The sequence below is a fragment of the Gobius niger genome (genome assembly GCF_951799975.1).
Source record: "Gobius niger genome assembly, chromosome: 7".
In the NCBI taxonomy this organism is placed as follows: Eukaryota; Metazoa; Chordata; class Actinopteri; order Gobiiformes; family Gobiidae; genus Gobius; species Gobius niger.
The window spans coordinates 5,067,859-5,093,717 of record NC_136858.1 but is presented as its reverse complement, the minus strand read 5'-3'; positions in this window follow the sequence as shown (position 1 = coordinate 5,093,717).

Sequence of the window (25,859 nt, the reverse complement as noted above, 5' to 3'; positions counted from 1 at the left end):
CATTGTATTGTCACTCATGGTGTCTGACCTGAAGTGAACTCTGAAGAGTCATTCGCAGGTTGGACTAGAATGATTCTGTGACTGAAAACAGTGTGCAGTTCTACACAACTGCTCTTACCACCATGGCATACATTCATTGTCTGTTTTGTGCTAATCCCCAGCAGCATGAATAATGAGACGCCATATCAACAAAACACAACTGGCTTCTTTGAACAACAAAGTGTGTGTGAAATGTTCGCCAAAACGACGCGTGGCTCGACAATGAGACGAGGCCTACTTTCTCAAGAAGACAAAAAACATTCCAGAGAAACTTAGTGAAGAAATCTCCCTTTAAAGAGCACTGAGCCGAGGCTTTGATGTGCGCTGAGCTTATGATGATTATTAAAAGAGAGCGCATTCACTTTTAACAGCGGGACAATTATATGGAGAGAGAGGAGGAGGATGGAAAGAGTTCTTGGGCGCTCGAGTGTTCGAATTGAACTGTCAGTCACCAGAAAGTGGAGGTGTTGAGAAGGAATTTGAAAAGTATGATCTGAATAAGGGATTAAAAGGCTTATACTGTAGAGCAGTCGTATGAGACATCGGAAAAACGGAGAATCTGACACAGAGGATAACGGACCCTCAGAGGAGTATAGAACGTATAACTGCACAAATCAACTAGCTCTTGTGTGCGTAATATTAAACAGATACCGCACACAGCTAATGTTTTACTTGTTATTTATCGATACTTAAACTATTTAATTGGTCCACTCAGCAAGTATGAAGATCTGTAATTGTAAAAATCCAGAGCTTGTGTTTCCCTGTGGGGCCCGTCAGTCCCTGTGCCCCTATTGCCTGTGCTCCTGCTCAGTCTGCTCAGTGCTCTTTTTTTATCTGCTTAGAAAGTGTACAAGTTTAATTTTGTGTAACTAGGCTTGGATCATGTAACGTTTCACTTAAGTGTTTTTAAATAGGGAAAACGTGGAACAGCTTGGTAGCTTCCAATTCACCCCAGTTTGGAGCTATACCTGTGCTGGGAGAGGCTAAATGCTAACAACATTTGTGTGACTGAGCGCACGCACAGAGACCAGACAGTTACGAATCAAACCATTCATTTCTAATCCTTGTTGAGCGCGACCTCTGGCGATTCGGGAGTCACGTGTCACTCGCGTGCTTTGAGCCTATTGTCTGTAAAGGTAAGTGACTATCCATGTGAGCTAAACCTCAGACAAGGCCAAACTCCCTGGTTGTATCGAGGTCCCAGTGAGCAACGTAATGTCATTTTGTTCTTACTGTCTGCCACAATGAAATATGGTAGGACAGCCATCATTTACAGTGAGAACCATATGTTTACATACACTTCATAAAAAGACACATTGACACTTTTATCTCACTGTCTGACATGAAACCAGATAAACTTTTATCCTTGGGTCAACTAGAATTTCTAAAATTATTTCTATTTCTCAAATTCCTGAAGAATGAGAGATTAATTACTTTTTACAAAGTCAGAAGTTTACACTCACAAAGATTACTATAACTATAAACAATTTGGGAAAGCCCAGATGATGATGTCATGACCTTGGAAGCACAAGTCTGGTTCATCCTTGGTGTAATTTTGTACTTGTAATTGTTCATTTTAATGTAGCAAATTTTAGACAGGTAAGACCCTATTTGTCTCTGAATGCGGCCCAAATGCTTCTACACTCCATGATTCTGTCTCATATAGAGTATTGTATAACCACATGGTCACTTGCTGCTGGTACAACACTCATACCAAAAACTCTTTTTAAAAAAGCCATAAAAATCTTGGACAAGAAACCGTTCTCCTATCACCACTGCACTGTTTTAGAGAAGCATCATTTACTCAATTTGGATATGGTTGCCTTGTATACAAAGTATTGCATGGACTTGCTCCACCTCCATTGCAGGATTTCATCAAGCCAAAGTCTGTTAGTGGGATCATGGGCACCAGGGCATCAGCTCGAGGAGACTGTGAGGTTCCACACAGGAGAACCTCCTTTGGACAGACTGTGCTCTCTGTAAAAGGCACCAAGTACTGGAATAGTCTCCCTTCATCAGTCAGAGAGACTCCAACTCTGGCCACTTTTAAAGCACGTTTTAAACAGTGGCTAAAGGAAAACCAGGCCTGTGAACACTTTTAGTTGTTATTGCATTTATAGTGATTTGTTGTCACATTTTGTTAATTGTTAATTGTAAATTGTAAATTGTGTATGTGCTGCCTGCCTCGGGACTACAGATGGAAACTAGCATCCCCGCTATAATCTGGCATATTTACAGTGCTCATGTGCAACTGTTAATTAATATGCATTGTCGCTATATAAATAAAAAGCAGCATCATGCTGTGGGAGGGACTGGTGCACTTCACAAAGTAGATGACATCATGAAGAAAGAACAATATGTGGAAATATTGGAGCAACATCTCAAGACATCAGCCAGGAAGTTAAAGCTTTGTGCAGATTGGTCTTCCAAATGGACAATTCCCAAAGCTTATGGCCACTACTGGTCACAAAGTGTCTTCAGGATAACAAGTGACCATCACAAGTCCTGATCTCAATCCAGTTGAAAATGTACCATCATTTTACGGACAATAAGTGGCACTTTTTTTCATAGTTTGGCAGGAGGTGCGTCTTATACTTAGGAGCGACAAACATGTGATTTTTCCCCACCCCTTTTAAAAAAAATTCAAATACAAAATTTCATAATTTGCCGCTAGAGGGCACTGCAGGCTAATCGAGCAGCAGAGATGAAAACAAAACAAAGCTAATCACGGGCTAAAAGCTAGAGCCACAGCTAGAGGAACGAGTTCACAAATGAGAGCTTGAAAAACGAGCTGCCGGGAGAGGCTTGTCAACGGTGCAGTTTTGCCTCCATGCCCAGGTAGTTGCCAAGGCGATTGTTCAGAACACAGAGGATGAAGATTTCTATGGATTTAGTGATTTGGAGTGAGATGGAGAGTTTGGTATGATCTTTATGCTATAGTTATCTGAACTGTTTATGTGATGTTGACATATTTAGTTTATTGTTTATGCTGCATGTAGCTAACCATCAATGTGTTACGTTACCATACCATCCGCCTATTCAGCCTGTTGTTTTTTTCTTCATTAGCCACTTTTTGGTTGGTGTGTCTTATACTCCGGAGCGACTTATAGTCTGGAAAATACAGTATGGGCAGAGCTGAAAAGGCATAGGCACGTAAGGTGGCTACAAACTGTTACACCAGTTCTGTTTGGATGAATGGACCAAAACTCCTACGAAATAGTTTGTGGAAGGAAATCCAAAACGTTTGACCCAAAATATATAGTTTAAAGGCAATTCTACCAAATATTAATGAAATGTATGTCAACGTTTGGTTTTGTAAAAAGTAATAGAAAAATGTGTAGAACATTCTCTCCCTCATTCTTCTGGAATTTGGCAAATGGAAATAATTTGTAAAATTCTAATTGACCTAAGAAAAATAAAAGTGAAAGAAAATCTGGTTTCAAGTCAGACAGTGAGAAAACAATGCAAATGTGTCTTTTTATGAAGTGTATGTAAACATAGGGTTCTCACTGTATGTGCATACCACCCATACAAATGAAGTCGACCCTGGCCTAACCCTGTCCTCGACTTCTCCGCTCACTTACACCGCTGAAGGCTGCAGCTTGAGGCAACTGCCAAAAAGGCCAATTGACTTTTCTGTTAGTTATTGATCCTCCTCCGATGACGCAGCGCGAGGTTTGACTCATGTTCTCCTGTCAGGGCCGGGCAGTGAGGATTTGAGCGCACCCCATCGATTTATCCCGCCCACCGTGCCTCCCGAATATCAGAGAGCCTTTGTTCAGAAAGCAGCGGGAAGGAGAGAAAACAGCTCTGAAAATGTGGAGAGAAATGGACGCCCACACCGCTGTACTCTGAGAGAAAGGGAGGGCGAGACTTTCCTCCAGTGCTTGTGCAAATGAGCTGAGCTGGGCAAGGCACAGGACAGTTAGACTGAAAGATCTCTCGACATGTTTCTACAGTACAAGCAACACATTAAAAAGTAAAGACATCACACCAGACCTGAGCAAAATACAGCCTTTGGGCCATATCTGGCCCGCGAGATGATTCTGTCCGGCCCACGACTTGTAAGGCATTCAGAAGTACGTCTCTAGCCCATTCCTGTGCGGAGTTATGATTGTTTTAAAGAAATGACCAGAATGCTCACTCCAGCCACTAGGGGGCAGCTTAAAAAATATATAAAAGTAAAGAATTCCACAGGTGTCCAGCAGAGGGCACTGAGATGATGAAAGATCAGGATATAAACAACACATTGTAGTCAAGTAGGAAATGGACAGTCTGGCCCTGGGCGGCTGTGGCAACAATAGTGGCTACTAGCTACTCACTCCTTTTCATGTTAGCTACCACGGAGTGTGGAGTGAATGAATATTGACTACAGTGTAGCAGAGACTTGTGACACAGGCTGTGACACAGTTGACCTTGACCTTTTTATGAGGCTTTATAAGCCAGCTGCCAGGCTCATTATTATTCATTTATTGAAAAAAAAAGTTTATTTAACAATATAACTTTACACTTTGCACATACAAATGATACATGCATACAAATGCTTAGAGCCTTGAAAAATAAACCGACAGAGCATTTCTGATGTCATGAGCCCTGCGGTCTACAACATGTGCAGGATGCTCTCCATCTGCCCGACATGCTTCATCTTCCTGTTCTTCGTTTCCCTCCCCTTCTATGTATTCCTCATGATGAACTTCACAAAAGTTATGTAATACACAACAGGCTAATGTGATTTCACTAATCAGTGAAATGTGTGACTCATTTTGTTTAAGGAGGCATCTCCAGCGCCCCTTAAGACGCGCAAAAGCTCTTTCCACTGTCATTCGTGCCTGACTGAGTCTGTAGTTAAAGTTACTTTGATCCACAGTCATAGCTCTGGTCTCCCTGAATGGCTTCATAAGCAGCTGCAGATGGTGTCTTTAAGTAAAGTGGTTTTAGTGCTGTATTTATAGCTGTAATTACTTCCTGTGTGATGACGCAGCATGTGGAAGTGCCAACACCAAAAAGGTGGGAGATGGACCTGTACTCCAAGTTAGTGGCGAGTCTCCACAAACAAATCGCCACACGGTACAATGAGGCCTTCTGCCGAGACAAACAGGGTTGGAGAATGCCACAGACAGTTTGAAAAGTGTCTCTTCTCATTCTGAAATTTTTCAACCAGTCTCTGTCTGTCCATGTTGATTGAATGAGCTGCCACCAATCCCGTGACCGTGGACTGACCCAGATCGTCCTGTAAAACAAGAAAAAGTGTCATACTAAGAAGTAAGAAGACATGAGCTAAATAAAATTGAAAAAAACAGTATAATCTAAACTGATGTATTATTGAGCGAAATGAAATACAATAGACTATGGTGAAGTGTGTGCGTGTGTGTGATTTATTTATTTATCTATTTATCTTATCTATCTTACTATTTATTTATCTAACTATTTTTTTTAAACTAGTTAAAACTGTAAACTGGTAGTTCTTGTTATGGTTTCATATAAAGGAAGCTGAAAAAAATCAGATACTTTGCATCATGTTAAAATTACTCTTTACAGTACACAGTAATGTTGATACTGGTAGCATTGTCAAATCATTCGTATTATGAAGCCCCACGTGTTTGACTCACAGCCCCACAAAACAATGTCCCGTAGCCCGTAGTGAATGTTGTACGTAAGTTCATACCTGATTGTCCGTCTTCTGTTGAGCCACGCTGCTGCCAGCATGTTGTGGGTCAGGGCACGCAGAGCGTACCGTCTCCTTCGGGTTATTGCACGCCGACGCTGTTCCAAAATTTGAAACAGAGTGTTGCGAAACCTACGTTGAATGAGCTGCTCTTGACACTCAAAATGATGTTGCAGCTCGAATAACAGCACAAATAGGCAGAGCAGGAGTGCAGCACGTAGGACTTCCATGTTTTCCTCCATTTCTGGGTCTGTGCCGCTCTCGTCATTGTTGTCCAATGGGAGCACCGATCGTCACGCGCGTGGATGTGTTTACAAAATATACTTGACTTGCAAAAAGTACAGTCTGAATAAGATCTGCACCAAACGAAAAAAAAAAAAGTCCGCTTTTGATCCGGAACAAGCAAGTGGACCAAAGGACTTTTCTGGTCTGAATACACCCTTAGTAACAGTTAACCAGTTAACCATGAACATCCCTACTGAACACTGCTGGCCACTAAATGAAACAAAACCCCATCATATATTTTGAGGAACATATGTAACATACCCCTCCTGGAACCGCCACCTTAACGTGGTGGAGGGGTTTGAGCCTGAATGATCCTGGAGCTCTGTTGTCGGGGGCTTCGTGCCCCTGGTAGGGTCTCCCATGGCAAACTGGTCTTAGTTGACGGGTCAGACAAAGAGCGGTTCGAAAGCCTCTTATGAGAGACCAACAGGCCCGGTTAGACCCATGAGGCCGTCATTCTGTGGACCCACCACCTGCGGGAGGAGCTATAGGGGCTGGTGCAATGTGATTTGGGCAACTCCAACAGCTGCCCCCACGACCCGGCAACGGACAAATGGAAGACAATGGATAGATGTGTAAATGTGATTGGATATTAGCCTTTTGAAGGAATCACCACACTTCTATTTTCTTCCTTCTAGATTTCTTTCGCTTTGCTTAAAACGTTTTGTCTGAATGTCATGCTGGTCAGTGCCATCATATGTCCAGTATGTTTACTAGTGGAATATGAGGAGCACGTGGCCCATGCAGTGCCCAGACTCTTATGACAGTGACGTTTTCCCCTCGCTCAGTCCTGTCAGAGATGAGTAAAATGTGACTCAGAGGCGGAGGAGGCAGGGACGCTCAGAGACCACTCACAAAGGTCTGTAAACACGCACGCCGCAGGAACAAAGGTCCAAGGGTTCAGAGACATGTGTTTTCTTTAAAGCCGACATCACGAACATTGACCTTTCCGAAGGCTCGAGCTACATTACATTACATTCATTCAGAGATATCCATTTGACACTTTTGTTGTAGATTACCTATATGAATATGAGACTAAATGTATTTGCTTTCTGTCATTTGGTGTTTTCATACTAAAATTAGGCGCTGACTGCGTGAAAAAAATGGTCTATATGCCCAGTGACAAAATTTAAATAATGGACAGATCCAGGTTTAAATGTATGATTTTATTTTGTTGAAGTAATACATACAAATATTTGATACCTGTATTATTTTACATAAATAATTTGATATCTTGATTAGTTTTTAAAGGATCTGTATCATGCTAATTTAGCCACCCCAAAGCATTTATATGATATATTGTACCTCTCCCACTATGGAGATCTATTTTGTGTGAGAAATATAGAGTTCGGGAATGTGACGTCATATCGCTAAGCATTATGGGATTAGCAGCAATTGTAAATTAATGGAGATTTTAAAAGTTAATATGCTGGAGTTATTGTTCACATTAAAACACTTGGACACCACAGTGTGTTAGATGTATTTACCAGCAGTAACTCTGCAGCTAACAGAGTTGTTTGTTCTGTTTTTAGCTAATGTTAGTCTATGGAAATGTATGCTAACAGCTGCAAAGATGGCGGATCTCCATGGTAACTGTGGACTTTCCCGAACTCTATAAGTATTTTCTGGGGGTGTGTTGCAAACCCGGAAGACACAACGCTTTGATTCAGTTAACTCAGCCCCTTCTCTCCGTGCTAATCCGCCCATGCATTGTTAGCAGTAAAAGAAATTCAGTATAAATATCACAGCACACGCTAACACACTCGCTAACACACAAGCTAGCACACAAGCTAACACACACGCTAACACACATGCTAACACACAAGCTAACATGCGTTTGACTGTTATTTTTAGTGTCACTCAAAACAGTATTTTTTTTTATCTCAATGAGGGTTTTTTTTCTCCCCTGGTTCAATAAAAGTTTGAATTAATTAATTTTAATATACTTTTTCACGTTTCAGACGAGGACATATGCTGCCACCTGCTTTTAGCGCTATATTGGGTAAAATGCGAATCAAATTCAACCCTGCCTGACACATTAAGTTTTTGAAGTCTGTTATTATGTGAATAGTTCAAACAGTGGTTGTGAGTTTGGTTTGCGTCAAAAAGCTGTTCTGAAAGGAAACGAGTTCTTCATTTTTTTTTGCTATTGTTCCTTGTTGTTGTTTTGTTTACATTGATTGTACTATGAGAAATGAAAAGTTTTATCATTTTGAGTTGGGGGTAGGCGCTCATAAGCTTTTGCTTCAGCCTACTCCTTTTGAGCAAAATGTATGCTCAAATAAACAAATAAATAAATAAAGTCCGCTTCACTGACTGTCACCACTGTAGCACCGGGAAAAGTTTGGCATGAATTACTGACATTAGTAGGTAATATATAACATAAATGTCAGTATACAAGCAAATATCTGCCAGTGATGAAGCAAACATATTTCAAGTCGCCTAATATTAAATCCATCATAATTTAAGTGCAATGAGATGTTTGCTTTTTCCCTTAATTTAATGGCTGTTTTTTTAACAACTCAAATGAAGGACAAATAGTATTGTAATAGAAACATATATTTCTCTTGCTGTGTAAAATGGCGCAAGTACCTCAAATGTTCTGTTATTCCTCAAAATAATAACTAATTTGAATTTCCTGCATGGACATGCAAGACAACGAGCTGTTCCACCTCTGTAGAAGACGAAAGGGGACCAGCCATTATGCCACGGTAGTCCAAACAGTGGAACAAGCAAAGAAAATCTTTGTAGAGTTCCACGACAGCCTGATTGGGGGCCATTTTGGGTGGGACAAGACCCACACGGCAATCATTGCCAGGTACTATTGGCCTGGCATGGAGCGGGACATAAGAAAATGGGTAAGTTTCTGTTGTTGCAAAGACAATGTTGTCCTATGTGTCACTCAAATGTTATATTGTTACAGGTCAGCCAGTGCCATCAGTGTCAGCTCAAAAGGGCCAGGGGCCTCATTTATCAAGCTTGCTGCGCACAAAATGAGGCCAAAACTTTGCGTAGCCGCTCCTCTGCCAAAGTTGGTATTTATAGAAAACAAACTGAACTTGAAACATTGCGCTGCTCCACGCAAACTAAATAGCTCCCGTACGAGGTCCGCACTTTTCAGAAACACTGCTGAGAGACGGGAGAGCAGAGACATGACCTGTTTGAGGAAGTCAGGTTTGGTTTGGTTAGGTTTGAAATGGTTTGAATTTACTTTCTTCAGCAATTACAAAGATTAGAATGAAGTTTATTTATTTATTTAGCAACTTATCACGATGTTTGTGAATATTGGTGCGCACATACGTGACATACTAGACATAAGTCTGACCAACTGGGTTTAGGTCCAAAGCTCGGGTCACATGCCCTTCAGACGAGGCCGTCTTTACGCAGTGCGCACCGGCACCACGGCTTCACTGTGCGCCCTCCTGAGACACCACCCGGACACTGACCTCTCCTCACTCACACCACCCGGACACTGACCTCACCTCACTCACACCACCCGGACATGGACCTCTCCTCACTCACTCCACCCGGACACTGACCTCACCTCACTCACACCACCCGGACACTGACCTGTCCTCACTCACACCACCCGGACACTGACCTCACCTCACTCACTCCACCCGGACACTGACCTCTCCTCACTCACACCACCCGGACATGGACCTCTCCTCACTCACTCCACCCGGACACTGACCTCTCCTCACTCACACCACCCGGACACTGACCTCTCCTCACTCACACCACCCGGTCAGAACCGCTGCTTCATCCTACACAGAACATGACCTAATGTACAGCGCCTGCAATCTGGAGTTTGACTGAAATGCCCCACAGTGTTTTATAGGCAAATCCAAATCTTGTTAATGGCAAATCTAGCCGACACTTGGTAAATGGTAAATGGTCTCAACTTATATAGCGCTTTTCCACCTACATTAGGCACTCAAAGCGCTTTACAGCAAGGATCCAGTCACCCATTCATACTCTCATTCATACACCAATGTACGCAGACACTGACACTTAAGGCTCTTCTTTACGTTCTAAACATGTGTTTTGAAAAGTTTTATTGATGGAATATGTAGAAAGATTACAATACGTGTGATCAGAGAAGCAGAGTTCACTCTTCAGTAAATGTCCTCGAGCCCGTGTCGTCTCTGCCCCATCTGCCCCTCCCTCTGCCCCTCGCCTTCGGTAAAACCCACTCCTTATCGCCTCATGTTTAGGGAAATCTCATTCATAAGTCACTTTGCATTGCCTTTTATGGTCAAATGGAGGCGGGCAGAGGGCGTGCCGTGAGGTCCGCAGCTTTCTGCTCCAGGTGGAGTCAGCAAAGGAAAGATTGCGGTCAGGTGTGCGTACCGGCGCATACGCAGGGTTTTATAGACCGGAAACAAACTTTGCGTACAGAATTTTTCCTTACTTTCCTACGCACTTTCAAAGTGCGTAAGTTCTCACGCACAGTGAGGTAAATGAGGCCCCAGATCAGCAATAAAAGAGAAAAGCGAGTACTGCCCACTAGAAGTAAGCCATACACCCATGCCAACAATTTTTCATTTGTATGAAAAAGGAAGCTACAAATGTGTCTCCATCTTATAGGTGTCAGAGCCTTTTGAACTAGTGGGAATTGACCTGATGGGTAAACTAATGCAAACAGCTGGTGGTAACCAGTATATTTGCTTTATGGTAGATTACTTCACCAAATGGGCTGAGGCCTACCCACTGCAGTCAAAGTTGTATACTTGATTTTGTTTACAAATTTGGTGCGTCAAAGGAGCACTTGCTTTCAATCTGTAAGGAACAGGATACATCCTACTTAAAAGAAGTGGGCTATTATGTAATATAAGACATTTTTCCATTGTCATATTTTCTTTTTTCATCTCAGATCAATTCTGGACTTTGCACCATACTTGGCATAACCAGGAGCTATTGCAATCCCTTCCACCCACAAACTAATGGACTGGTGGAGAGACTAAATGGGACCATTCAGAGGTAGTTCACGCCTATGCATTTCCTTTGTTTGGATATTGTCTAGATAACTCTCCTACATGTTTTATATTTCTTAAAGAATTCTTAACACACACGTGTCCAAACACCCCCATACCTGGGACAGGGTATTACAACCCACCATGTTCGCCACGAGAACAAAAAAAACAACTTACTGTTCAGTACACACCCTACTACTTGATGTACGGCAGAGAGGCAAGATACCCATCCCAGGTTCCAAAAGAATTTGAAGTAGGATTACTTGCTACCCTACATTCTGTCATCATATTTTCATTCCCCCATTAAGGTTTTTTTCTTTGTTCTGCTTTTTACAGATTGATGAGGGTGTCATTAGCTCACTGTTACCCAGTGAAAAATTGCATGTGGGAGTCCGCCTTAAAGTCAAAGCTGGTATTAAAGAAGAGGTGTTGGAAAATGTGGCAGAAAAAAACAACAAAAAGTTAAAGAAAGAAAACTAATGGAAGGACAACAGGACCACTTCACATTGGGTGACCAGGGGTCTCATTTATAAAACTGCGTGAAACTCTGCTATAAGAGTCCGTACGAGCAAAACCCAAACTTCACGTACGGAGAAAAAAGATGATTTATGAAACCCTCCGTACGTGCAGCACCACGTAATCTCCCCTTCACTGGTTCCACCTGGAGCAGAAATGTGCGCACATGACCCCTCCTCAGGACACGCCCCCTGCACGCCTCCATTACACCATATAAGGACATGCAAAGTAACTTATGAATGAGATTTACCTAAACATGAGGCAATAATGAGAGGGTTTTACCGAGACACTGGGGGCAGAGAGGGAGGGGCCTCACGCAGCAGCAGTAGGTGTGTTTAAGATGCCGTTGCGGCTCGCCTGGATGATCGGCGAGAGTAGCCGGCGCAACAGGGGCGGAGAAAAAAAGTCTGAAGCCAATCCGACCCTCCACATGCAGAGAAGAGCGAGAGCGGCCTCAGATCACGCAGCGTCTCGTTCAGATATCGCGTTCATTTAAAGTTTATCCTAAATAAAAGTAATTCACCTCCTGCTCTGTTTCCTTTACTCCAGAGACATCATTCTTCAACAGAGAAAACTTTCCCATTTGTTTGTTTGTTCAGGTTTGTGAGATAAAACACGTCCTTTTAAATCATGAGTTTGTTCTGAAAAGCATCAAACATGAGCTCTATTTTAGGGGCGATGCAGAACTTTAATAGTTTCAGTCATAGTTTATTTGTTTAGATCTAAAGAGGAGAGAGGAGGGGGCGAGGAGCACGTTTCTGATCACACAGACTCGTATCCAATCACCTGCGCGTGAGCCGCGGACAGGTGGGCGTTTTCCCATCATGCACGGCTGTGGAGCCGCTGCAGTTGCCTCTGGAGAGATGCAGCGGCTCATCAAGTCGGCTGCTCTCGTTGGGGTCTCACGATCTTTCCGTGCCCCACGTGCCCGTGACATCAGAGCCCGTCTGGAGCAAGTCGGACAGAAATCTAACCGGCATGCACCGTGCGTCTGCAGTCGGCTGTCAAAACTGCGTCCGTCTGGCTCATCTCAAACACACCTAGTGACAGCAGAGGCCGGGTGGATCTTTACTCACATGTTACTGCTTTCTCTCTGAAAGTATTTGCAGAGTGCAGTGTCATCAATAAAACCTTTGGAAAAACACTTTAAGAACGTAAAGAAGAGCCTTAGACGCTGATTGTGATATTTGCCTGTGCCATTCACGGAGCTCAAACTTCCTGAAACTACAGAATAAGCTTTTAATCTCTCAGATATTGTTTCTTGAGCTCGCTGGGCGCGCAGTCGGGGTTTGGGGATGAGGCAGCGGTTCGCTTTGGCCGTGAATGAGGAGCAGAGGTGGTGAGAGAGAGCGGGAGGTCATGGAGCTGCAGCGTCTCTGATGGACTTGTGCCTTGGACCCGCCCTCAGCGTGGTCTCTGCAGGAGTTCAGACTATGGTTAAAACGGTTCTGTTGGGATCCTTCCTGCTTCCCGCTCCGAGGAGGCGGCAGCGGCTCCGGTGTCCGTGCATGAGCGTACATGAGCGCGCACGTCTTTGACAAATCTGTTCGTAATCTGTGACACTCCAAGTATAAGAACAAAATATTTAAACGCTTTACTCAAAGCCTATGGTTTAATTCTTATATTTTAGATTTTTATTACCAATCAGTTCTGATGAATAAGGTGATGATTAAATAAAGAAGAAAGCTCAGCGGTTTAAAATGTGCACAAAACTTCATTTCCTCAATGTGAGGAAATTATTAATTTGATTAACACAAAGCTACTGACTGTACACAGTTCATCAGGACCTCTTATGTAGTAGGCCTACAGTTCAAAATTAATGTTTAACTGAATAAACAGTTAGTAAACACAAGTGCATCTTCTTGAACATGAATTATTTTCATCACCAATTATCATAGTAGAACGTTCTCAAGCAGGTTGTGATGCATTTTGGAAACAGGAGATGAGCCCCTGGTCTAACGCACTAGCTGACTTGACAAACTCGAGACTTACTTTTAGTCATTATTTGGGCAGCACACATGTTCTGAATGGTTTCGGCAGAATTCAAGCGAGCCATTTTAATCTAGATTAATTCTAAAATTAATCTAGATTAATCTAATTATTATTATGTTTCTGTGCCCAGATGACACGGGAGCCATGTGCAATTGGGGGGGCACAAGCATCTTGGGGGACGGGCACGGCCCCCTATACCCCGCCCATAGCGACGGGTTTGCTTACATTTAGGGCCAGTTAGCTTTCCACTACCCTGACCACCTAATTTAGCTTTAGCGCTTATTTTATCTAAGCGCTTTATCCATTCATTTATGGGCATGATCGATTCATTCAAGCTTTGCAATTTCATGACCAGGGCATGGATTTGACTGTCTCCTTATATGCTGAACGTTCTCTATCTGAGAGCATTTCTGGCCCACATCCTTTTAGCCGCTTCCTGCTTCATTAGTTTACTCGAGCCTTCAACAGTTTTGGCACAGTCCGTATGAGTCTTTCTCCAGCTATCGTACTCCTCCACTGCCCTTTTTTCCCTTCTCTTTTTGCGTTATTCTTGACGGCACATGCATGGCAGTAAGACAACACAATTTCATAGTCGATCACCAAACCATAATTTGATGTGAAGCCTCTTTCATGCCATGTTCCTTCAAAATGGCACGCGTATGTTCATTACGGGATCTTCATCCTCCACTATCAGCTGCACGATTTCTGGGTCAACATGAGCATAAGCCTGCCTGATCCGCCCCCTGCCTGGACCTGAGATGTGATGCCAAGGCTCTCTCAATTTCTGCAATGAGAAAAAAAAGAAAGAACACTGGGTAAATACTTATAATATTGACCTATTTAAAAATATGATGCATATGGGCTGTAATTGCTGTGCGAGTATTGTGCTTGGGATACTGGTTATAGTCCAGAGTGTAGTGGCATTTGTTGACAATGTTTTTTTTAAGTAAGCCTCACTATTCACATTCAGACTCTCCACTACGCTGCTGTGTGCTGGGCCCTGGGCAGCACAGAGCGGGACATGATATGATTATGTTGTACCTCTACTGCTATGGAGCACTATTTTTTGTGAGACGTATTTTCTGGGGGTATTTTGCAAACCCGGAAGACAAGACACTTCGATTCAGTTAACTCCGCCCCCTCTCTCCGAGCGGATCTGCCCATGCATTATTAGCAGTAAAATAAATATAAATATCACAGCAATAAGTGAAGTTACTTCACGATGCAGTTATAAGGAGTTCACATCTGCAACACAGCTTCATAAATGGCTAACACACACACGCTAACACACAAGCTAACACACACGCAAACATGCGTTTTGCCTCACCACCGCTCTGTCCTGGCCTCTCCATCACATTGGGGCGTTGGTTATAAAAGTTAATCCACTTTGAGAAGGTTCACCAAACATCCATCAGAGACAGTCACAGAAAAACACTATTTTGGTGATAGTCGCTGAATCCCGGAAAGAAATTCCAAATTCTGGCGAGTGGCCTCTTCTTTAGGAAGGTTGAAAAAAGTCCTGCACCTCTCGTAGCCAAACGCACTTTTCTCCGTGACATTATCGTTAGGTAAGAATAAAGAACAGGAGCTCCATCTTCACATCCTTCAGTGCAAACATGACATCTGTTCAGACGCTCAGGGGTGCATTTGTTTTGCGTTTGTTTTCAGCCCTGACCTGGAAGCGCTTCCTTTTTTTTTTTTAAATCTTTTTCTTTCTTTTTTTTAAGCTGTTTTATAAATTAAAATCAGGCCGTAAGGCATTACATTACAGAAGTTGTGCTCTTCCTGTTTGACACTATGATGTAAAAAACACAACTCAGTGGTTTTCCAGCAGAGGGCGGAGCAGCTGCTCAGAGAGCAGGAGGATTGCTGAGAACTGCGTGAATGAAGCCCAAAACCACTCTGGGGGGGTTTTGATTAAGAAATAACAAAACAACATGGCTAAAAAGTCCAAAAAGTCGATTTTGCATGATATAGGACCTTTAAATCACTTACCTGCGTCACTTTATCAACCACTTGCACTATGATGTAAACCTGCACTGCTATAACATTCTTGTTTATAGTCTGTTTACTTATTTATTTACTGTCACGCAGCTTCTATTGACGGAAGTGAGCGGGGGAAAGTCTTTAGGAGTTACTGCGCGGACGTTGTGCTCCTCGTATCATTACGCCTCACAATATTGTACCCCTTTTTATCTGCTTATAAAATCGACATGTTACATTTCTGTGTAAATATACTTCGAATGAAAACACTTCATGTAACTTTATTTAAATAGGGAACACGTGGAAGAGCTTGGTAGCTTCTATCGTGAGCTTTTTTGGAGCTATATCACATGTGGGAGAGGCTGCGTATGTGCTCCGTTTGCGTGACAGAGCGCACGGACAAAGACCAGACGGGTATATATTAACCTGTCTAAGGTTAGGTAAGAACATATCTCAGTATGTAAAAACGGTGGCCTATTCCTTTAACAGAAATGAATGCACTTTTTCATGATGTTCTAATTCCACACAGAAAAGCCCCAACCAGGTGGGAATCAAACCTGGGACCTTCTACCTGTGAAGCATGAGCGCTAACAATTTAATATTATTATTTGAAGTTCCCCTTGCTGGAGCCGCCACCTTGTGGAGGGGTTTGAGCACCTGAATGATCCTGGAGCTCTGTTGTCGGGGCTTCGTGTCTCCCATGCGCAGAGAGCTCACAGCCAACCGGAACCTAATGAACCCGTCCGGACCGAAGACAGCCCAACGACGGGACGAGCTTCGATCATCCCGCAGAGTGGCGGTCAGCAGACCCTGCGCGCGCCACTCCCGGACCTTACGAACCCCTCCGGACCGAAGAAAGCTGTGGAGCTGTCGAAGGATTTATTTGAAACCCGGGTTGCTCGCGCCACGGAATATGGTCCACAGGCTTGACGCTCAAACCAGCCAGAACACGGAGCAGGGCCTCGCGAAGAGGTGAGTCCTGGTGTCCCGATGGCAGCAGCATGTCGGGGCAGCCATCCACACAAAGTTTGCACAGCAGCAGCGGCCATTTATGTTAAAAAAGGAAATATGTAAAAAACACCATGAGTGTCTCTATGGCCCGCAGTCCAGGTTCTAGTGTCTCTGGTCAGGCTGAGCCTGAGCTCGACCCGTGGCGTGGAGGAGCATGCGATGCAGTGCAACATTGAATCAAGTCTGCATAAACATTAACGCTGTAGCCTTGTTTCATGTTTAAATCATCAATGTGGATTATATGTGATGTGGCAATGCAATTCATGCTGCTAAAAACTGTTTTCCAGCACTGTTTAGTGTTTAGTTAAAATTGGTGTATCATGTGCACCACCTCCTGACTTGGTGTAGGATCTGAGCGCACCGTACGCCGAGTGTACGGTGCGCTCAGATTGATAAATGCCAAAACAGGCGGTAATTTTTCGTACACCCCACATACGCTCTGATTTCACCGTACGCAAGTTTGATAAATGAGGGCCATTGTCAGGATAAGCACATACACCACATCTGATTTATTTAGAATAGAAAAGCTGGTTTTGAATTTGTTTCAGAGCATCCAAATGGCAACAGAAACAGCCACGCTGCACAGATCAAATGGCATGGTGGTTTGCATGTCCATGCTCCCTGTAGAAGCTCCACAGTTTGTACCTTCCAGCCAAACAGTGGCACAACATAAATTACAGCAGTAGAGGACATACAACAAAGAGGAGGCCTGCTGCCAGCTGGAGCCTAAAGGAGACATATCCCACATGTAAATGAACTGCTGTTTGTACATTATAATAATAACCAGGTAGATTTAGCTATGGCGCGCCCCTTGTGTTCCCCGCACACAAACACAAGACCTCATGCCGAGCAACCCCGAGAGCTACAAACGAACCTGCATTACACGCAATTCAGTTATCTTTCACAGATGATCAAAAACATTTCATACACCGCCTTCCAAATTATTATGCAAATGACATTTTTCTCTCTTTTCTAAACTGTCGACTCAAATGAGAGTCAGCATCATTTTCAAGTCTTTAACTGGTAGAGGATCATTTAAATGTGGTTGAAAAAATCTCCCAGTAAAAACAGTTTTTTTTTCTAAAATCTATATAGTAAAAAACTCAAAATCTACTGTCTAAATTATTATGCATGTCATTGTTTTAATACATTTTAAAGCTTGTAATTAACTGAAAACGGTCATTTGTTGAATTTGCTGCATTAGGAGGTCATATTTACTGAAATCAAAAGATATTTCAATCAAGAAAAGTTACATTTTAACATAGGAGCCCTTCTTTGAACAGCTTAAAATTCTTAAATCTATTAAACTGTCATGGTGTGAGGTGGAACGAAGAAAATAAAACTCAAAATGCAGGACTGCAACAAAACTGGTGATGTTTAATGGGCGAAAACCAAAATAACAAAATCCAGACATAACCAAAAACCGGGGCTGACGAAGACAATGACGTGACAAAGGACAAGGGAAACACAGGGGTATAAATACAAGAGGAAACGGGGCACAGGTGAAACACATTTGGGCGGGGCAGGCAGGTAACGAGGGAAGTAAAGCAAAATCAGAAGGACAGAACACATGTCAAAATCAAACACAGGACAAGACCAAAGACAAAACATGACATAAACTTTTGAGTTTTTGGACAGTTTCTGCTTGGATTTGTTTGCAGGATGTTAGAATAACCTCCCAGAGCTGCTGTTTGGATGAAAACTGCCTCCCACCCTCATAGATGGTTTGCTTGTTGAGGCTCCAAAGGTTCTGAATAGGGTTGAGGTCAGGAGAGGAGGGGGTCCACATCATGAGTTTCTCTCCTTTTATGCCCATAGCAGCCAGTGATACAGAGGTATTCTTTACAGCATGACATGGTGCGTTGTCATGATGAAGATGATCTTGTTCGGGAAAACACGGCTCTTCTTTTTGTAGCATAGAAGACAGTGGTCAGTCAGAAACTCCACATATTTGTCAGAGGTCATTTTCACACCTTCAGGGATCCTAAAAGGGCCGACCAGCTCTCTCCCCATGATTCTGGCCCAAAACATGACTCCGCCCCCTCCTTACTGACGTCATAGCCTTGTTGGGACATGATGGCCTTGAAAAGCGTAAAATAGTACTGTTAAAGGAATAGGCCACCGTTTTTACATACTGAGATATGCTCTTACCTCACTTTAGCCGAGTTAATATATCCCCGTCTGGTCTTTGTCCGTGCGCTCTGCCAGGCAAACGGAGCACATACGCAGCCTCTCCCACATGTCACATAGCTCCAATAAAGCTCACGATAGAAGCTACCAAGCTCTTCGAATTGTTGCCTATTTAAATAAAGTTACGTGAAGTGTTTTCATGCAAAGTATATTTACACAGAAATGTAGCATGTCGATTTTATAAGCAGATAAAAAGGGGGACTATATTGTGAGGCGTAATGATACGAGGAGCAAAACGTCCGCGCAGTAACTCCTAAAGACTTCCCCCGCTCACTTCCGGCAATAACCTTTAGGAGTTACTGCGCGAACGTTTTGCTCCTCGTATCATTACGCCTCACAATATAGTACCCCTTTTTATCTGCTTATAAAATCGACATGCTACATTTCTGTGTAAATATACTTCGCATGAAAACACTTCACGTAACTTTATTTAAATAGGGAACACGTGGAAGAGCTTGGTAGCTTCTATCGTGAGCTTTTTTGGAGCTATGTGACATGTGGGAGAGGCTGCGTATGTGCTCCGTTTGCCTGGCAGAGCGCACGGACAAAGACCAGACGGGGATATATTAACTCGTGAGGTAAGAGCATATCTCAGTATGTAAAAACGGTGGCCTATTCCTTTAAGGGATGTGTGGCTGACTCAGACACACACGGGTTTGTGCAGATAAAGGCACAATAAGGACCAACTATTCACTACTCCATTGATCTGACCATCCAGGGTTACACGGCCTCATCAGTGAACAAGACTGTTTGAAAATGAGTCTTCATGTATTTCTGAGCCACTGCAGCCGTTTCTGCTTCAGCTTCAATTAACCGTTTAGGGGAGGCCGGATAGAAGGTTTATGCACAACTGCAGCCTCTGGAGGGTCCTACACCTTGATGTTCGGGGGATTCCAGAGGCACCAGCAGCTTCAAATACCTGTTTGCTGCTTTGTAGCAGCTGTTCTATGCATCTGATGTATTTTTCTGGCAGAAACCGTCCTTGTGCTTTTATCTGCACAAACCTGTGTGTGTCTGAATCATCCACAAATCTCTTGTCAGTATGATGATTACGCTTCATCTTTGATGTAGTATCGAAGGTTTTCATACCTAGACCAAGGCATTCAACTATTTCACGCTTTTCATCAGCAGAGAGATCCTTTTTCTTTCCCATATTGCTTGAAAATTATGGTCTGCTTAATAATGTGGAACATCCTTTTTCAGTAGTATTTTTCTTGACTGGGCTTAACCTGAAAACTAATCAGCCCAGGTCTCTGAGATTAATGTCAGTGATTCATAGAGCCCCGAGACACAACACCATCCATGAGTTTCATTGAAAAACTTTTTTTGTACCTTTTTTACACTGAAATACAATTTGCATAATAATTTGGAACACTGTGAATGTTGCGTAGCGAACAGCTGTAAAGCCAACACTTCTTTCTCGCTCTCTGGAGACAAAGCATAGCAGCTTCCCATGGAAAGCTGAGCTTGTAGATGGTTAAAATCTGTCCAAGGACGGCTGAAAAACATCCTGTTTAAGTCTTCAATCTGAGAACCCGGCATATAAACTTACTGACCAAACAAGGACAGCACTGACCACAGCTGTTACCAAGAAGCCTATGATGACCCTGGATGAACTGCAGAGAGCTACAGCTCAGGTGGGGGAAACTGTCCACAGAACAACTATTAGAGGTACACTGCACAAGTCTGGCCTTATGGCAGAGTGGCATTTTTAAAACAAAACCATAGGAAGTCCTGTTTTCTGTTTGCCAGAAGCCTCCATGTGGCTTTCACTCGTGTCTTTCAGGGATGGGCGGATCGATACCAAAATATCGATATTTCGATCCAGGTAGCTCTTTTTTAAATATCGATCCTCAAGCTCAAATATCGATACTTTCATTTAAATTCATATTTATGTATTTTCTGATATAATACTATATGTTGGTGCGCAAAAACAGCTTTTCCTCCTTCTGCCTTCTGCCCCTCAGCAGCACCGGCGTCAGCCCCGCCCCCTTTTCCCCTGCATGTGCTGTATCTGCTCTCCCTCCATGCTCTCTCTGCGTCCACAGTAAACAGAACAAGCATGGCCTGGCTAGCAAAAAAAATACTGGAGATATTTTAGGGTAACATGGCAACACTATATATCAATGAGCAAGATTTTATAGGAAAAGAGATACCAAACAAAACATTGCGAAAGTGTTTGAATGATCACTTTTATCCAATCAAATGCAACAGAAACTCTATTGTTCAGATTTTCCAGAAGAACTAAATATTTAAAATTTCCTGTTAGTCCAAAAACAAAGGAAGTTCATTTTAAAAAATTTAATGCAATATATCCATCCATCCAGTGAGTTGCTTAGAGTGAGGTTTGGTATTGTTTATAACAATTGTACTTTCTGTGACTCAGACATTGAAACCACTGAACATCTGTTTTATCAATGTATGTACACAAACGCATTCTGGGAGGACTTTATGGACTGGATCTCTTCGAAAATCCGGTTACAACAGGACACTCTTACATTGGACAATATCATTTTTGGGATTACCCTGAAGGACTCGCAGATCAAAATATTTTATTCATTCTTGCAAATGGAAAAAAGTCAAGCCTATTTTTACAGTGTTTAAGAGACAACTTGAAGGAAACTATCTGATATCTTTGAAATGTATGAAATGTAAATCTGCACTATCTCCTCTTAATGTACTTGACAATCTGAATGTTTTTGAAGAAAACCTCTAATGGAAACTGTGTGAGTGTGTGTGTGAATGAGTATGTTTATTTTGTTTTATGTCTTATTGTTTTGTTTTATGTTATATTGCTTTAGTGTCTGGTGCCTTAAATTGTTAATGTCATTATAATTCCTCCAGGTACGACAGACACAAGTGGCTTTCTCTACTGATGAATTTATTTTCTTCATCTTAATAAACGCACCGTGAAAACTATAAAACACAGACAAGACAATAATTAGCTTCAAGAAAAATAAAGACAATTGGCAAATCAAAATACTTAGACAAAAATAAAACAGACAAAATACCTCGTTGGCTGAGTACCGAGAGAGGAATTAGCTTCAGGTTTCTTCTTTCTTCTTGTTTCGTTCGTTTCTTGTTAAACGTTTACCTTGTGTTTTTCTTAAACATCATGCTTCTTTTTCTCTTGTAAGATCGCTTCTTCTACTCTGCAGACGAAAACTGACTTTAGCGTCACAGCGCCCTCTGGTGGCGCTCAACTATAATAACGTAAAAATACATAGAAAACAAAGTGAAATGAAAGTGTGGCAGTTACAGTCATTTTAATTTGTTGAAAATTGCCAATTTGTTTGTACATTTTTGTTAAATAATAAAAATTAAAATTAAAAAAAATTAGGTAACAGCGAGGAGACACGATGCAGAGCGGGTGAAGAGACAGTCAAATGTTTTGTGCATGTTAAGTGTCCAGCTAGTTTTGTTGACAGATGATGGGAGTCTGCTAGCCTAGTTGTTTTCATGTAATCAGACATCTACTGTAATAGCAGTCAGGTAGGGAACTCCACTGGATTAAACATGGCATGTAATATGCAACAAGTGAAAATAGACCATTCATCTGGTGAAGGCAGCCATGGTGAGTGTCCAATCATGATTATGGGAGACATTTACCAAGTGTTTGCCTAAGTGCAAAATAAGTCACACATGCAAAAGTGGATTAGCAGCAAAATCAGTGTTTATTTTTCTTTTTGCACTGCTATAAAGCACCTGTCTTGTTAAATGTCTCTTTTTGGTGTCCATGTTAGCCAGAATATAGAAGACTGTTTTGTTCAGCTGTTGATGCAACATGAAAAAAACTACTTCCGGTATCAGTATTGGATCAATATTGGATCAATATCAATATATCAATTTTTTGCCCCAGGTATTACTTGGATCGAATCCAAAATGACTGGTATCGATGTAGTAGAGATGGTTATGTTGCTCCAAATTGAGACAATCTATACATGTTTCTTGTTTGTTTACTAGGTTTTTTTAATGTATGTATTAGTTTTTTTGACGGGGACAGTACACATTAACATTTTTGTAAATGTGTTAGCATTAGCTGCAAAGCTAGTTCTCAGCTGTTGTCCCTGGGCAAAGTGTATAACGCCAACAACAACTATAAAACATAAAACAATTTAAAAGTTGAGGCTACATACTTAAATAACAAATGTTGATACAATTCATATACTGATAATATCTGAATGTTCGTTCTGTGACTTGCACAATAGAATGGATATTTTGGTGCAAGGGCAGGTCATACAGTTCAAACATAGGACATTATAAGGATAAATATGTAAGAATTAAACAACGAGGAGTTGTGCATTAGACGGTTATAATGCACGACGCGGAGTCAAGAACCTTTATACGTGCATTATACCCGTCTAATGCACGGCTCCGAGTTGTTTAATCCGCTTATACCATGGTCCCACAAACATAACATTTATAATAAATGTTTTTTTTCATTTACTAAACTCACTAAATATGCCAGACCCCCGGGACTATTTTCTGTGGGTTATTAGCCGGTCACTGAAGGCTCGTCTCAGAGCGAGTCATTCTCCGCAGCTATTACGAGGATCTCAGTCAGGCTCAACGACACAACATCAGCACAGAATCACAGCACAACAGGACTAACCCGGCACTTTTCCGTGGAAGTAAACACTGATATGCAGCACTCGTGGGCAGGAGTTATTTCACTTTTACGCTGTTTAACCTGAAGCTAGCTAGCTAGCTCAACGAGCTCAACTGTTTATGGAAACAGCTGCAGTGGAGTCGCTCACACCTGGGCCCCACGAACTGAAACTTTTGTTTGACTTTACCAATCCAGCCAAATATGCCTAAATGCTGGATCATTTTATGTACGCCTGAAAATTATGAATAGCCTTAACCGTTTTCAATAGAAATGGAAAGCTCATATTTTATTAACAGTAGCTAACCTAGCTGCTCACTCTCCTCTACTTCACATTTATAAAACGTTTTGTTTTGGCCAAAAACGTTGAAATTAAACAAAATCCATCTCATACGTTCCTGTCAGTCACTAATTACGCGTTTATCTGATTCAGCTGTGTCATGCGTTGCTATGGCGATGCCCACAGCAGAGTGATATCCCAGTGATTTAACTACCGGACTACGTGTGCGGTTATACCAAAATAATGCACGCTTGTTAGCACCCACCAGGCAATCAGAATCGAGTATTCACCCAGACCATGGTATAAGTACATTGATTATGTAGAAAGCTACACTTGTGCAGAGGATCCTGCACCAGGTGATCTGTACAGGGTCTAATGAGCACATCGCTGATTGGATTTCAACCAGTTTTTGAATTGAGTCCTAAATGTGTTAAATGTGGGGCATTCTCCTATTGTGAGAGGGCTGCTGTTCCAGATGTTACATCCCCTAACTGAAAGAACAGTCTACCCAAAGGCGGTGTGTCTGAAGGCACTTCACAGTCTCCTCTAACCATAGACCAGGTGGCTCTGCCAGGAGAGGATTTCAATTTTACGAATTCCCTTAATGGTGGTGGTGCAAGTCCATTGAGTATTTTGTAGACAAGCAATTTTAAAGTATTTAAAAATGTTGAAGTTTAGAAGGTTTTACTTCTCCAGAATGCGACAGTGGTGGTATGAAACAGGTTTTCTGGCAAAACATTTTAACCCTTTTTTATAAAAAGATTCTATTTGTTATGAAAACTGAATTTAATAGTTGTTCTTGAATGTTTTCTCTCTTGTCAATGACCTCACAACATCAGTTACCAGACAGGATACAACTTTCAGGATACAACTGACTCAGTATGTTGATTCTTCAGCTTTCTGCAGGGTTAAGTGATGCCCTCGGCCTGTTCCTTTTCTAAAAGTCGTCAGGCAACTTGCTGCTGTGGTCTACTCCCTGATCTCACAAGACGCTTCAATTTTGCCATGTAGTTTTGCACTGCATGCGTCCAAACATCCCTAGCTGTCCTAGCTGGCTCATCAGATAAATGGATCATTGCTGCCATTAAACTTCTGGCGGAGGAGCTACAGTGTTCACTTGCAATTGTGGGTGAAACCAAAATGCAAAGTGCGATGTAGGAAACAGTCTGGTATAGCGGACTCCGTAATCTGGTCTAGTAGTCTATTGAAAACATTTGAATCATATCTAATGAAAGTTGCAAAAATGGAGACACTGCCTGACCTTCATCCTCTTTGGTACCCTCAGAAACAGTCACACGACCATCCACACATTCTTTTCATTTCATTTTTCATTTATTTCATGTAAATAGGATACACAATAATAATAAGTGTGATGGAGGCAGTCCGTCTTTAATTACTGTGTGCGAAACATGCGCCGTTTCCTCAGCAATGTAGCCGGGCCCCCACACTCACCCGCCGCACACACTCACCTACACACGTCCACTTCAGTCATTCCATTTGCGCACCTTTCCCCATCCCCGCTGTTTCGTGCACAATTGAGTGTGTTAGCTTCCTATTAATCATACATGCTAACACATACCTGTCCACTACATTGAGTATTGTTTGAGTATTATGCATATTTTCTGTACCTTTGATTGCCTCAATATGAAGTTCTTTATTGTAAAAGAAATGCCCAGTGGGTGGGGCTTGTGGAGTATAAGGGGGAGCCGTTTACTCAGGTACTAGAAAAATAGATAAATGAAGCAACTGTCATAAACCATGCAACTTAATGCTTCTTTTTGCAAATCTACTTTTTGTTTTTTATAAAACATGTATTCACAATTATTTAGACAAAAGCTTGGAGAAATTGACATGTAGTGATCTGTCAGAGCTGGGACTCGAACCCATTTAAAGGGGCTAAATGCAAGTTGGTCAAATTTATACTCACTACTGCCACCTCAGGTCATATGTGTAACTGCAGGTTCTATATTAAGCTCATGTATGATGGCGCTTCGGACCCGAATTAACACCTTTTTGAGTGACAGTGCAGGATTTTAGAGGCAGTTGTGGTGAACAGGTCTGAGCTCATTCTACACATTAGGACATGGCTGGAACATGTAGGGGGAGGAAAATACGTAATTGTAACATTTTTAAACTCAGTGTAGTCCCTTTAAGTTAGACAATCAGTGAATGCAAGCGCAGCATTTTTACCAACTATGCCATCTGAGCACACTCAGCGTGGGACTAAAACTACACAAACATGGAGGAAGGTCTGCAAAGCCCCGTGGTTCGACACAGACGCCCCCTAGTGAAGTGTTTTGAAACAATCTTTGAAAC